Source organism: Delphinus delphis, chromosome 5 (genome assembly GCF_949987515.2).
Source record: "Delphinus delphis chromosome 5, mDelDel1.2, whole genome shotgun sequence".
Lineage (NCBI taxonomy): Eukaryota > Metazoa > Chordata > Mammalia > Artiodactyla > Delphinidae > Delphinus > Delphinus delphis.
In genome coordinates this window covers 20,629,938-20,643,748 of record NC_082687.1, presented here as the reverse complement: position 1 = coordinate 20,643,748, position 13,811 = coordinate 20,629,938, and the positions used below count along the sequence as shown (strand labels likewise).

General features: G+C 46.8%; 1 long non-coding RNA gene across 3 annotated transcripts in view; it reads right to left on the bottom strand.

Annotated features, from left to right (window-relative positions):
• The window catches only part of LOC132425779 (uncharacterized), a 32,731-nt gene that overhangs the window by 11,410 nt on the left and 7,510 nt on the right, over nucleotides 1-13,811 (bottom strand). For all 3 annotated transcript variants that reach the window (XR_009519501.1, XR_009519502.1, XR_009519500.1), the window contains exon 3: nucleotides 6,274-6,466. This is a non-coding gene — a long non-coding RNA (uncharacterized lncRNA). The remainder of the gene's footprint in view (nucleotides 1-6,273; nucleotides 6,467-13,811) is intronic.

The following is a 13,811-nucleotide window of genomic DNA, read 5'->3' as shown; positions in this document are numbered from 1 at the left end:
ACGCCCGGCACTGTCCCTTCTCTTGGGTCTCAGTGGACCTCACGTCCAGCCCATCAACGGCCTTGGCTGCCCCTGCCACCATGTCCCGGGGCCCAGCCTCCTTGCTGGTTGGTGTGACCTTCACTTCGCTGACACCGACCTGCTGTCACTAGGGTGGGCTCTGGTGAGGCGGCCGTGCCAGTGGCAGAGGGGCAGGCTGTGTGGCGGCCCCTCCGTAGCCTGGTCCAGGCTCTCACACCTGGACCCAAAGAGCTGCTGGCTGGCTCAGCAACACCATGGCCTCGGCTAGAGGACTCTCGTCCTGGTTGTGGAGGCCACTCGGCAGGCGGGCTGGCAGCTGGAGATAGGGCCCTCGGCCGGTGGGGAGCTCGTGGGCGGGGCCAGGCTCTTCTATGCCTCTTCCCGCACTTGCTCCCTCGTGCCCAGCTTCCCTCGTCGCACAGGCACAGGGTTCTCCCTTCCTCCCCCCCCAGCCCCTCTGCCCCTGCACCAGTCCAGTCCCGTTTCTGGGACTTTCAGTGTCTCCCCTCCTCTTGCTGGCAACGAGTCACCAAGCCAGGCCACCAGTACCCCAGGCCCTGCAATTGCAACATCCCGGTCAGCAACCTGCCTCCGTCCTCACCCCCACAGCAGCCTCTGCTCCCAGCAGCCAGAGAGAGGCCTCCGGATCAAAACTTTCTGCTCCTGTCTCCCACTGGCTTCAAACCCTGGCGGCAGCAGCTCAGCACAGCTCTTTTGCTGGAGTCTGCACTGCGGGGTCAGACCCTGATTCTCCAGCCACACTGGGTGGCGGGCAGCTAGGGAGGGGCCGGGTGCACCGTGCTCCCCTGTTTCCCATGCCTAGAGCCCAGCTGATGCCTTCACACTCCTTCAGCCTCAGTGCAGGCAGCCCCCACTCCGTGAAGGCTGGTCTGGCCTGCCCAGTCATGTGGCCCTTCTCCAACCCGCCCTGTGCACCGCGAACGTCTGTGCACGGTGTGGCTTGCCACTCTGTGGTGCAAGCATCTAGAGTTTGGTATTGGGTTTGTCTTGTTGCCTCTTGTAGCCTGAGTGTCTGCACTGAGTATGGCCTCAGCCTGGGAGATTGTGTCGCTTCTGCATTGCTGTGTTCTGGTCAGCTCCCCGCCAGTGGAATGAGAGATCTTTGAAGGCAGGGACCAGGCCTTATTCCTCTCTGCCTATAGAGGCCTAGCATGAAGGAGGTGCTCTGTAACTGTTTGTTGAATGACTGAATGATTGAACGAACGAATGAGTGAATGCAGGACAGACGTCATTGTGAGGGTACCCAGGGGAGGGACTTCACATCCATACCAACCCACCCAGGGTACCATGTGGACAGGCTATTTGGGGACCTGCAATAAGGACCGAGATCCCATGTGTCCAGACACTCTGCAGGGTTGATCCAGGTCCCCTGGCTGCAGGGCTGAAGTGGAAGCATGCAGGCTGGACAGACAGGCCTGGTCCCATTCCTGGGCAATGGCCAGAGTTCAGAGAAAGTACAAAAGATTCCTGCTGCAAAATCAGACAGGGCATAAGATAGTTTAAAAATATACAAACCCGGGCGCTCTATGAAGCCAGTGGTGGAAAGGTGGGTGCAGAAGAAGCATGGGGGCAAATGAACATGTTTGGGTTTAAAAACAGCCGAAGCATCTAACAGCCGGGGAGGTTGGCTTGAACATTCCAGCATGTTCTGTTGATTTATGGCTGTTGCTAGGTAACAGAGTACACTGAGGCGGGTGTGATTTTAAAGCTGCGGCTCCTGACCAAAGAAAAAACCATTAATCGGGCTGGGGGCTGGGGGAGAGTGTAAATGCAGCCCAGAGGACAGGAGCGGTGAGCAGCAATTAGAGCAAAGCCAAGGGTAGCCAACGCCCATGTCTGCAATCCTTCCCAGGCGCGTTCAGCTGCGAGGGTGGAGAGCCAGCTGCTGACATGGCTTCTCCTTCAGAAAGACACCAGCGTGAATTTATCTTTTAGTTTGCAGTAAATCGATTTAGTACGTGTCCGATTTCTAACACAGCACTGCTCGTGTGCAAAACTAGCAGTGTGTGTGAAGCGTGTCATCTTGATGGCCAGGATTCATCGTCCTCACTTAGGTTACAAAGGGCTCCAGCCTCTCACCAGCTCTGTTCACTTTCTGAGCACTCACTGATACTTCTGTGTACCCTAGGGTGAGTGAGACAGAAGTCCCCACCTGGTGAAGCTGACATTCGGAGGAGGGGTTGGGGGGAACAGATACTAAATCACAGTCACACTTAACAAGAAAAGTGTATTTTATGCTACAAAGTAAAAAAAGCAAAGCCAAGTAAAGGGGTCCAGGAGTAGGGGTGAGTGTCTTGTGTGGGGGGGTTGCGGTCATAAATAGGAGAACCCTGGTTGGCCTCACTGAGAAAATATTTGAGCAAAGTCTTAAAGGAAGTGAGAGACTAAGCCTTGGAGATAAAGGAAGAACAATACAGGTGGAGGGATAATCCAGCAGGTGCAAAGGCCCTGAGGCAGGTTGGAGAAACAGCAGGGAGGCCAGTGTGCCTAGAGTGGAGTGAGGTGGGAGGAGTGGGGAGAGGGAAGCAGATCATGTGGGGTTCTCAGGCCACTGGGAGGACCTCGTGGCAGGAAGAGGGGGGCACTTGGTGGGGAGGGGAAACCGCAGTTCACTGGACCATTCTGTGCCAGGTCCTGTGCTGGGGGTTTGTGCACCTGAGAGGGGTGAGCCTCACTTACCTAGTTCATGGACAAGCAGGCTGAGGCCCCTGGGGAAGGGCCAGCAGGAGGTCCAAGCTGCTGAGTGGCGGAGACTGAATTTGGGCCTTTACCTGCTGGCTCCTTACCTGCCTTTTCCTCCCACAAACTCCTACTTATTCTTCAAGCCCCAGCTCAAATGTCCGCTCCCTCTGAAGCTTTTGCTGAGCCCATCTGTACTCCTTGTGTTTGGTGTCCCTGCAGCCCCAGGACCTCCCCCCGCCCCCACACTTATATTAGGGCTTCGGATTCCTCTTCTGGACCATGGGCCCTTCAGGGCCTGTCCCCAGGCTGATTTACACCTGGTCCCCAGAGCTCACTCAGCACGTGGTTATTGAACAAATGAATGGGAGGGAACGGGACAGGGAGAGAGGGAGCAGGAGAGAGGGTGGATGGACAAGTGCAGAGCAGCCTGTGAGAGAGAGAGAGAGAGAGAGGAGTGATGTATGGGGCAGAGGGCGGTTAGCTGGGAGGAACGTACGCTGCAGTTTGTGTCTCTCCCACACTCACACGCTCTTTGCAGGCCCGTGTGTGTCCTGTGGCTCCAGGATTCCATCTTTCAGATGGCACGTGCTGGTCCCAGTCCTGGAGACCTGGGCTCTGTCCCATCATACATACATACATATGTACATACGTACATACATACATACTTACATACGTACATGCATCTTCACTGTGTACACTGGTAGCTGCCCCTGGGAGCCCTAACCCTGTACAGACCCCTGCAGGCCCCCCTCGTCTCTCTACCCCACCCCTATCACCAATACAGGGACTTCCCAGGGGCCTGGAGGCGGCTGGGCTGAAGGGCGGGACAGCACGGCCTCCAAGAAGCTAGGATGTGCCTTCTGGGGTCTCAGCCAGCTCCAGTTCCTCTGGCTGCATCCTCTCTGACTCAGAGCCCCCTTCAGTCTCTGCTTGGAGGGGGGATTGCAGCAAATGTGCAGGACTTGGCACCTGGACGCTGGTGACTGTGGGGAAGTAGGAGAAGAACGAACTCTACCCCCGTTCCTTCATTCATTCAGTCACCCCCTCAGAAACGATTGCACGCTTACTATGGCCTGGCACTGTTTTAGCTGGGAAGCCCTGTGCTCGTGAAGTGTATGTTCTAGAGACACAGATGGAGAGTGAATAATCAGACAAGGAAATGATATTATGTCAACTATGTTCTTCTAAATTATCACATAATGCTAAGTGCTGTGAGAAAAATGGAGCAGGGAAGGAATCGGAGAGTGACGGAGCCGCCATTTGCAATGGCGTCACATCCAGGAAGGCCTGTCTGAGAAGGGGATATTTGAACGAGGACCAGAGGAAGAGAAGGAGGCTAGGGAGAGCCTGAATCTGCCCGGGGAGCTCATGGCTGCGTGGACGCTCCACTTCCTCAACTGCAAAGAGGCTCCCGTGACACCCACCTGGTCTATTGCCAGCAAAGCACCTAGCGCCATGCCTGGCACACCGTAGGTGCTCATCATATGGCAGAAAGGACAACTGTGAGAGCCTGCAGTTCTGGGAGTGGCCATCCCTCTGGCTCCCTGGGCGGGAGCGGCTCATGCAGCGCCCCAGCCTCAGCGACCGCTCGGTGCTCCTCTCATGCTGGTCCCAGGTCAGAATCCCGACCCCGAAATCCAGTCCCAGACCCGAGGCCCGTGCCCTGCACACAGGCCTCCCAGCCGCGGGGGGCCGTCTTGCTCCTTGTGTCCATGTTTCAGTCTCCCAAATGCACTGGGCCCTCTCGGTGACGGGGCTGAGCGTGAGGTCCTGGCAATCAGAGCCTGGAAAGCATGTGGGTGCAGGCAGTCTACCTGGGAGGGGAGCCCAGGTCTCATCGCTTGCTCCCTGCTGTGGGGAAAGGGGGCTCCGGTCCACTGAGACGTGGAAGGAAGGTTCTGGAACTGATCCCTGAAGGAGAGGGGCAGCAGCAATTCTCCAGGGATTCTTCTTCCAAATAAGTCAGGGGCGCCCAGGTGGCACTGACTCCCCGCACTCCAGGTTGCATGGGCTCAAGACCCAGGGGTGTCGGTGAGGCCTGGGAGCAGACCGCAGCAGGACGCCAGAGTGCTAGAGGGGACCTGGCAGCCGGGCGAGTCGGAGCCTGGCCAATGGTCCACCGCAGCTGCGGCTAGAACCAGAGGACGGCGGAGGCTGTCGTGGTGTCTTTCCCAGCACCAGTCTCATTCTTCAGCACCATGACCCTGGGCAGGCCAAAGATGGGACCTCCCTGGCCTCAGGGACTAGTCCAGGAGTGGGCAGGTGTCCAGGCTGGGGTCTGTGAGTGCAGAGAGTGGGGACGGTTTTCCTGCTCCAGTAGAGATGCTGTGAGATGTGAGCTGCTGCTAGCCGTGGTCTCCCCACACCCAGAGAAGTCCGCCTGTAGCAGGTGGAGAACGAGGCCAGTCCCTTGGAGAAACAGAGAGGAGAGGCGGATGAGGTCCGATGAAGTTCACGCCCCAGGGGCCATGTGTCCCCAGGTTGGGTCTGCTTTCTGAGGCTTGGATTCATGTCCCCTTTTTGCTAAGCCAGTTTGGACCGCCTTTCTGTCACTTGCAACCCGAGGGTGCTGGCCAACGCTTCCCATCATCCCTGGCACCATTGGGCCCTCAAGGACCCTAGTTCTCAGGCTCTGCAGCAAGGTAGTAGGTAGATCCCAGCCACAGTGACAGATGCCCCAACTCCAGCCCTGCTCCGTGACAGGCACAGCTGCCCTCCTGTATGAATCTGTTGCCTCTGCCTTGGCTCTCCAAGGCCCCCTGGGTTCTGACAGCCCCATTGGACTTGCCTCTCTGGTTCCCTGAGGGATGCCTGGGATGGTCCTGCCACCCAGCATGGCCCCTGGCTTGACCCACCGAGACATCTGAGCCGGCCCGGCACCATCGGCCCATGGCAAAAACTTTGTGGGGCAGCCTGCACCACTCCCTATGGGAGCCACTGTGGTGGGAGGGAAGGAAAGGGGCTGGCCATCTGCGTTGCTGACAGGCTTCCCCAATCAACCATTCGTTCATTAATCCATCCAACAAGTACTGCATAAGCTTCTACTTCCTGCCAGGCACTGGAGGTGGGGGTGGGGGTGGGGGTGATGGGGCATGGTAGGTGGGTGGGAACACAGCACTGAACACACAAGCAAAAGTCCCTGCAACCGTGGAGCTGACATTCTCCAAGGTTGAAATGGGAGAAGTGGGGGAAAAAAACACTAAGATATGCTATGTTAGTGATAATTACTAAAGAGATAAAAAGTAAAGCAGAGCAGGGGGTATGAAATGATGGGGCTAAGCCTGCAATTCTAGATGGGGTGGTGCCCGTTTTTTAGCATGGGGAGAGGTTGGAACCCAGTGCTAGAGCCAGGCTGCCGGGCTTCACCTCCCATCTGCTGCTCGTGAGTGGTCTGACAGAGATTACTCAACTGCTTTAAGCCTCAACTTTCCCATCTGTGAAATGGAGACACGAATAGTGCCTACCCATTGAGGTTTTGGAGGTGGAGTGAAATAATGCATTTAGAGCATTTGCACAGTACATGCCATGTGAGTGGTTCCCCAATCTTACCTTCTCTTCGTGGCCTGAGATGTGTAGATTCCCTCATGCTCCGTGTCCAGGAATGTTACGCTCAGGAGAAGCGAGGAGTATGATCCTCATTTTTGAGGTTTAAACGCTAATGTGGTCTGTGATCATCTGGATGGCTCTCGTCCATCTGTCCGTCTGGTTCCCCATGAATCTGTCCCTCGAGTTTACTTGAGACCTTGAAGTCAGGAATGTGTGTTAGTCATTGGTCTCTGCTCCAATGTCCATTGCAGGCCTGATACTTAATGGTGATCAATAATTTCTAATTAAATTAATGGATGGTGAATAAATGCTGTAAGGACTCAGCAATGACTTCAAGCATTGAAGTAATCAATGAAGGCTTCACGGAGGAAGTGTCATGAGAGGGTGGCTTGGAACTGCCAGTGGGAAAGAAGAACCCCGTCTCACTGTGGAAGGCTGGGTCCTGGAGCCTCCCCTTGAAAGATGAACATGTGTCCCCAAATGAGGGTCTGGCTCTGGGCTGCTGCACCGATCTCCTGGGAGCCTGCCCTCAGGAGACTTGGAGTCTTTTTCCCTGATACCGCCAGGCCTGGGTGGGACATGGGGATGAGCATGGGACCTTCAGGACCCTCTCGCAAGGTCTGGTCAGAGGGGAGGCTGAGTGGAGGCTGCACACTCGGCTGGCAGTGCTGTGAATTATTGATCACCAGAGAGTAATGTGTAGGCAAGGTCATTTCCCTCCTAGGCCAAACTGCTCCATCGTGCTTAATTGCCTGTTTTCCAAATTTCCCTAGGGCTGGCCTGGTGTGTGGGGATTAGTTCTGTGCCCATTTATTTTGCTTGAATCCAGTCTGTGGGGTAAAACGGGATGCCGTCCATTTCTCTTTGGTATTAAGTTTGAAAGCTGTGGATGGGATTAATTCAGGGGCTTAAATGGGGGGAGGGACTCTTGCTTTAACTGGTACTGCAAAGAGGTGCTGCTCTGAGCACCCGATCCCCTCAAGGCTTGACTTACTTGTTTGAGTGGTGGGCTGGCAGAATCAGAGAAATGAGGGGCAATCTATACTCCCTGAGCACCTGTGATGTACCAGGCTCTATGTATATCACCTTCTTTAATCCTCACTGAGATATCCAGATAAAATAAATATAATACACCAAAGTGGGGAACCAGATGAAGAAACGGGTTTTCAAAGAAAAATGTTAAGAGTGGGTTGCAAGGATTCTTCCACCCCTTCCTGACAGGGTAGGGTGGTGGGTAATGACGGGAAGTCATGAGGAGTGTTGCTCTGGAGGGGGCTGTGCTGAGGCTCCTATCACTGCTAAGTGGGAGGAAGAGAAGGTACTTGCCCATTCTCTGGAGCCAAGTGTGGATGGATGACTCAAAGCTTAAAATGTACCTGATGGGTTTCCAGCCAAGAAAGAATAACAGGGACCAGATTTACCTTCCCACCCAAAACAACTGAAAAACAAGACAAAACATTGGAAACAGTGGTTTTCAAGAGACTGGACAATAGGCAGTAAAGGACAGTGATCACTGAGAAATGAAAGCACACAAGGAGAGCCCATGATTGCTCCAGCTTATGCCTTGAGAGTTTCCTGGCCATGTGTCAGGGAGACATTGTCCAAGCTGAGTCTGGTAAAATCCTCAAGCTGAGGAGACTGAGCTGAGATTCTGGGGAAATCAAGGAAGTTAGAGTACCCAGGGCAGAATAATGTAGAGGAGAGAGCTACAAAGAGAGTTCTGGAGGTATGGAGAGGTCCAGCATGAGCACTCAGCTCAGAATTGTTCAGCCCATACGTGGGAGGAAATTGCCCAAAGTCAGGGAGAGAACCACCCAAAAGGACCAGAGGGAACAGTGTTTCGAGCACACACAGATTTGGGAAGAGTGCCTGCTGGAAAAATTCACATTTCACAGGGCATTGGGCAGCCTACTCAGGCAAGTCTTGGAGAATAATTTGTCCCAGATTGAGAACTGGTCCAAATGTGCTTAGCAAATCACCAAAGTAAGACTTGAAAGGATCAAACTGTTTCTGAGTTAAAAACAAGCCAGAACATAGCTCAAGAATAGCTATAGAAGTACAAACATACACAGCATCCCACACGGTAAAAGTCACAATGTCTGACATTCAGTAAAATATTACCTATAATGGAAAAGAATCTAAAAAAGAATATATATATATATATACACACACACATATATATATATGAATCACTTTGCTATACACCTAAAACTAACACAACATTGTAAATCAACTCTATTTCAAAAAACTTGTTTTCAAAATTAAAAAAAGAAAAGACAGAAAACAATGTAAAAATTACCAGCCATGCCAAGAAGCAGGAAAATACAGCCCATAATGAGGAGAAAAGTCAGTAACTTGAAGCTGATCCAGAATTGACACAGATGTTAGAATCAGCAGACAAAGATGCCAAACCAGTTATTATAACTCTACTCCATTTGTTCAAAAAGTTAGAGGAAAGATGGAACATACAATAAATATAGGTTTGGATATTAAAGATATTTGGCTTAGGATATAAAAAATCCTAAACCAAGCTATTGCAGATGAAAACTACAATGTCTAAGATGCAAAACACAACGGATGAGATTAACAGCAGGGTAGACATTGCAGAAGAACAGATTAGTTAACTTGAAGACAGCAGTAGAAACTATCCAAAAAGAAACATAGAGAATAAAAAAACAAAAATAATAATTTAAAAGAGAGACAGAGCCTTGGTGAGCTGTGAGACAACTTCAAGATGCTTAATATATGTGCAATTGGAGTCCCTGAAATAGTGAACAGGGAGGAATAGAAAAATATCTGAAGAAATAATGACCAAAAACTTTCCAAGTTTGATGAAAACTATACACTTACAAATAAAAGAGTGTCAATGAACCCAAGCACAACAAAAATGAAGAAAACCCACACTAAGGCATATTATAAGTAAATTGCTCAAAATCAATAATAAAGATAAAATCTTAAAAGTAGCTGGAAAGGATGAGGGTGGGGGGAGAAGAACATGTTACATACAGAGGAACACAGATAAGGATTACAGTAGATTTCTTGTAGAAAACAATGCAAGTGAGAAAGCAGTGGAGCAACATCTCTAAAGTACTGAATAAGAAAAAATATGTACTGTCAACCTGGAGCCCATATCCAGAAAAAAAAAGTCTTTCAAGAATAAAAGCAAAATAGGGCTTCCCTGGTGGTGCAGTGGTTGGGCATCCGCCTGGCGATGCAGGGGATGCGGGTTCGTGTCCTGGTCCAGGAAGATCCCACATGCCGCGGAGTGGCTGGGCCCGTGAGCCATGGTCGCTGAGCCTGTGCGTCCGGAGCCTGTGCGTCCGGAGCCTGTGCTCCTCAACGGGAGAGGCCACAGCAGTGAGAGGCCCGCGTACCACAAAAAAAAAAAAAAAAAAAAAAAGAATAAAAACAATATAAAGTCTTCTCAGGCCTATGAAAACTAAAAGAATTCACCTCTAGCAGATCCTAAATATAATATGTTAAAGGCTGTCCTTCAAACAGAAGGAAAGTGATACTAGATGAAATATGGATCTACACAAAGGAATGAAGAGCATTACCATCAGATGTGGTAATTGCACAAGTAAATATATAATATTTTCCCTTATTATTTTAGTCTCTTTAAAATATAATTGGCTCTTGAAACAAAAATAATGACAACAGAGTGTGTGGTTTATGGCATATATAGCACAATGTGTCACAATCTGTGACTAAAATAATACTTAGAGGGAAATTTATAGCACTAAGCAACTATACTGGAAAAAAAGAAAGTTCTCAAACCAATTATCCTAGGCTCCACCTTAAGAAACTAGTAAAAGAAGAGCAACTTAAACCCAAAGTAAGAAGAAGAAAGGAAATCATAAGGATCAGAAGAGAAATTAACAAAATATAGAACAAAAATAATAGGGAAAATTCATGAGGTCAAAAGCTGTTTCTTTGAGCTTTTGTATCAATAAAATTGATAAACCTATTGCCAGACTTATGAGGACAACAAGAGATAAGACACTATTACCAGTAGCCAGAACGAGAGGGTGACATCACTACAGATCCTACAGATATTAAAAGAATAATAAGGGAATATTATGAACATCTTTTTGCTAATAAATTCAGTGACTTAGATAGAATGGATAAATTCATTGACAGACAAACTACCAAAGCTTACTGTAGAAGAAGATATCCTGAGTAGTCCTATAAGTATTAAAAGAAATTGAAGTGATAATTTAGAACCTTTCCACAAAGAAAACTCCAGGCCCAGTCACTGATGACTTCTATGAAATATTTAGTGAGTAAATAATGCCAATACTACACAATCTCTTCCAGAAGATTGAAAAAGGCGGAACAGTTCCCAAATCACTCTGTGAAGCAGCATTACCCTGGTATCAAAACCAGACAAGGACATTTTGAATAAAGAAAACTACAAACCAATATCAATATCCCTCATGAACATCAACACGAAAATTCTTTTTTTTTTTTAACATCTTTATTGGGGTATAATTGCTTTACAATGGTGTGTTAGTTTCTGCTTTATAACAAAGTGAATCAGTTATACATATACATATGTTCCCATATCTCTTCCCTCTTGCATCTCCCTCCCTCCCACCCTCCCTATCCCACCCCTCCAGGCGGTCACAAAGCACCGAGCCGATATCCCTGTGCCATGCGGCTGCTTCCCACTAGCTATCTACCTTACGTTTGTTCGTGTATAGGGGGAAGGGTGAGCTGTGACAGGGCGAGAGAGAGGCATGGACATATATACAACACGAAAATTCTTAACAAATCTAATCCAACAACAGGGAAAAATGATAATACATCATGACTGAGTGGGTTTATCCCAGGCGTGCCAGCTGGGTTTAACATTTGGAAATTGATCAATGTAATTCATCATATTAACAATAAAAAATTCAAACTATACAATCATCTAAACAGACACACAAAAAGCATTTGGCAGTACCCAACCTCTATTCCTGATTTAAAAAAAAAAAAAAATCTCTCAACAAACGACAAATAGAAGTGAACTTCCTCAATTTGATAAAGAACATCTCTGAAAAACCCACAGACTTAATGGTCTTAAATATGGAATACTTTCCCACAAGACAGAGGACAAGGCAAGGACAGCCACTTGTACCATGACTATTGAACATTGTACTAGAGTTTAGAGCCAGTGCAATAAGGCAAGAAAGAGAAATAAAAGGCATTCAGATTAGAAAGAAGGAAGTAAAACTGTCTTTATTCACAGATGACATGATTGTCTATGTAAAAATCCAATGAGATCTACAAAAAACTACCAGAATTAATAATACATTTAACAAGTTTGCAGGATATAAGATCAATCAGAGTCTAAATTTTAAAGATATCACTTACAATATGAAGTATGGAGAAATAAATCTAACAGATGTGAAAAACCTATGCACTGAAAATTATAAAACACGAGATAAATTTATGAAAACCTAAATAAGGAGAAAGTATTCTGCCGGTTGGAAGACTCAATATTGTTAACATGTCAATGCTCCTCAAGTTGATCTATAGACTCAACACAGTGCAAATTAAATCTCAGTAGGCTTTTTTTTTTAACTGACAAACTGATTCTAGAATTCATATGGAAATGCAAAGGATCTAAGATAGTCAAAACAACTTTGAAAGAAAAGAACAAATTTGGAGGACTAATACGATCTAATTTCAAGAACTTATTGTAAAGTTTCAGTAATTGATATTGGTATTGGTGGTATTATGTCAAGGTAAACAAATAGATCAATGGAACAGAATAGAGAACCCAGAAATAGACCCACACATTTACGGCAGCTGATACAGCTGATTTCGAACAAAAATAAAAAGGTAGTTCAGTGGAGAATAAATAGACAATTAGTGCTAAAACAATTGTGTGTGTGTAAAAATGAACTTCTATACTTCAAAAAAATGAAACTTATCTCGCATCATACACAAGAATTAATTCAAAATGAACCATAGACCAAAACGGAAAACCCAAACCTATAAAATTTCCAGGAAAAGTTAACAGACTTTTCTGAAAAAAACAGATTGTAAATATTTTAGGCTTGTGGACATTATGGCCTCCATTGCAACTATACAACTCTGCAATTACGGTGCGAAAGTGGCCATAGAAAATGCGTAAATGAATGAGTATGGCTACGTGTCAGTAGAACTTTATGACTATGTTGAGTCCACTCTGGGAATGCAAGAATGGTTTAAAGATAAACTATTAATTTAACTCATTCCATTAATAGATTAAAAGGAAAAAGCCAGATAATCATATCAATAGATACAGCAAAACAAAGCAACTAGCCAAACAAAAAAAGCCCACGTTAGACAAATCTTGACAGTAATTCTTGATAAACTCCCAGAAAACTAGGAAGGGTGAGAAAGGGCACCTATCAAAACCCAACAGCAAACATTTTTTCATGTGGAAATTTAAAAGCATTGCTAGACCAAAGACAAAGATGCCATCTGTCACCACTGCTATTCAACTCTACCTTATACTGGAACCAGCTGAGACAGACATAAAATGGGGAAAGATTGGCAAGAAAAGGCACAAATTGTCTTTAATTGCAGACATGATTGTCTACATAGAAAATCCAAGGTAATCTCTCAAATTATTTAAAATCATATAACAGTTCAACATAACTGCTGGGTACAAGACAGCACACTAAAGTCAATAGCACTTCTCCTGAACAGGAATACAATTGAGAACATATAAGAGAGGCAAACTCCATTCACAAAGGCAGTAAAATCTATAGGGTACCTAAGATGAAATCTAAGAACAGATGTACAAGCCCTGTATGGAAGCAGTATAGCAGCACGGGTGGGTCAGAGAAGAGCCTCCAACTCAGAATGCCTGGTTCTACATTATAGCCCTACTGCTAATTGGCTTGGGTAAAGTACTTGACCACTCTCTGCCTCAGTTTCCTCAGTTTTGTAAAGGGAGACAATAATATGTACCTCTGAGTTAAATATAAGCATTTAGAACAGTAATTGGTACATATAAATGTTTGCTATTATTGTTGGGAAGAAAATTACAGCACAATTGAACATGAAAGAATATCTGAATAAATATAGAGATAGATCATGCCCAGGGATGGGACAATTCTGCATTAGAAAAATATCATTTCCCCCTGGTTAAATTTATAAATTCTTTGCTGTTTCAATGAAAATGACAACGGGCTTTTTAATGGGATCTGATAAACTGAAAATTTATATAGAAAAGCAAGGGTCCAAGAATAGTCAATACAATTTTGAGAAAAACAAAGACTACACCATTTGATCTACTTGATACTGACTTATTATAAAACTATAATATCTAAGGCACATAGGCCAGATAAAAAGACCAATGGAATAGAATAGAGAGTTCAGAAATAGATCCACACATATACAGGAACTTGGTATAGACGAGAGCTGGCATTATAATCAGAGGGAGAAAGATGGATTAGTCAATAAATGATTTGGATATTAGGTACTTCGTGTGGAAAAAAAGTGTATAATTAGATCCCTACCTCACCCCAAACAGAACATTATGCTATAGATGGGCTAAATGT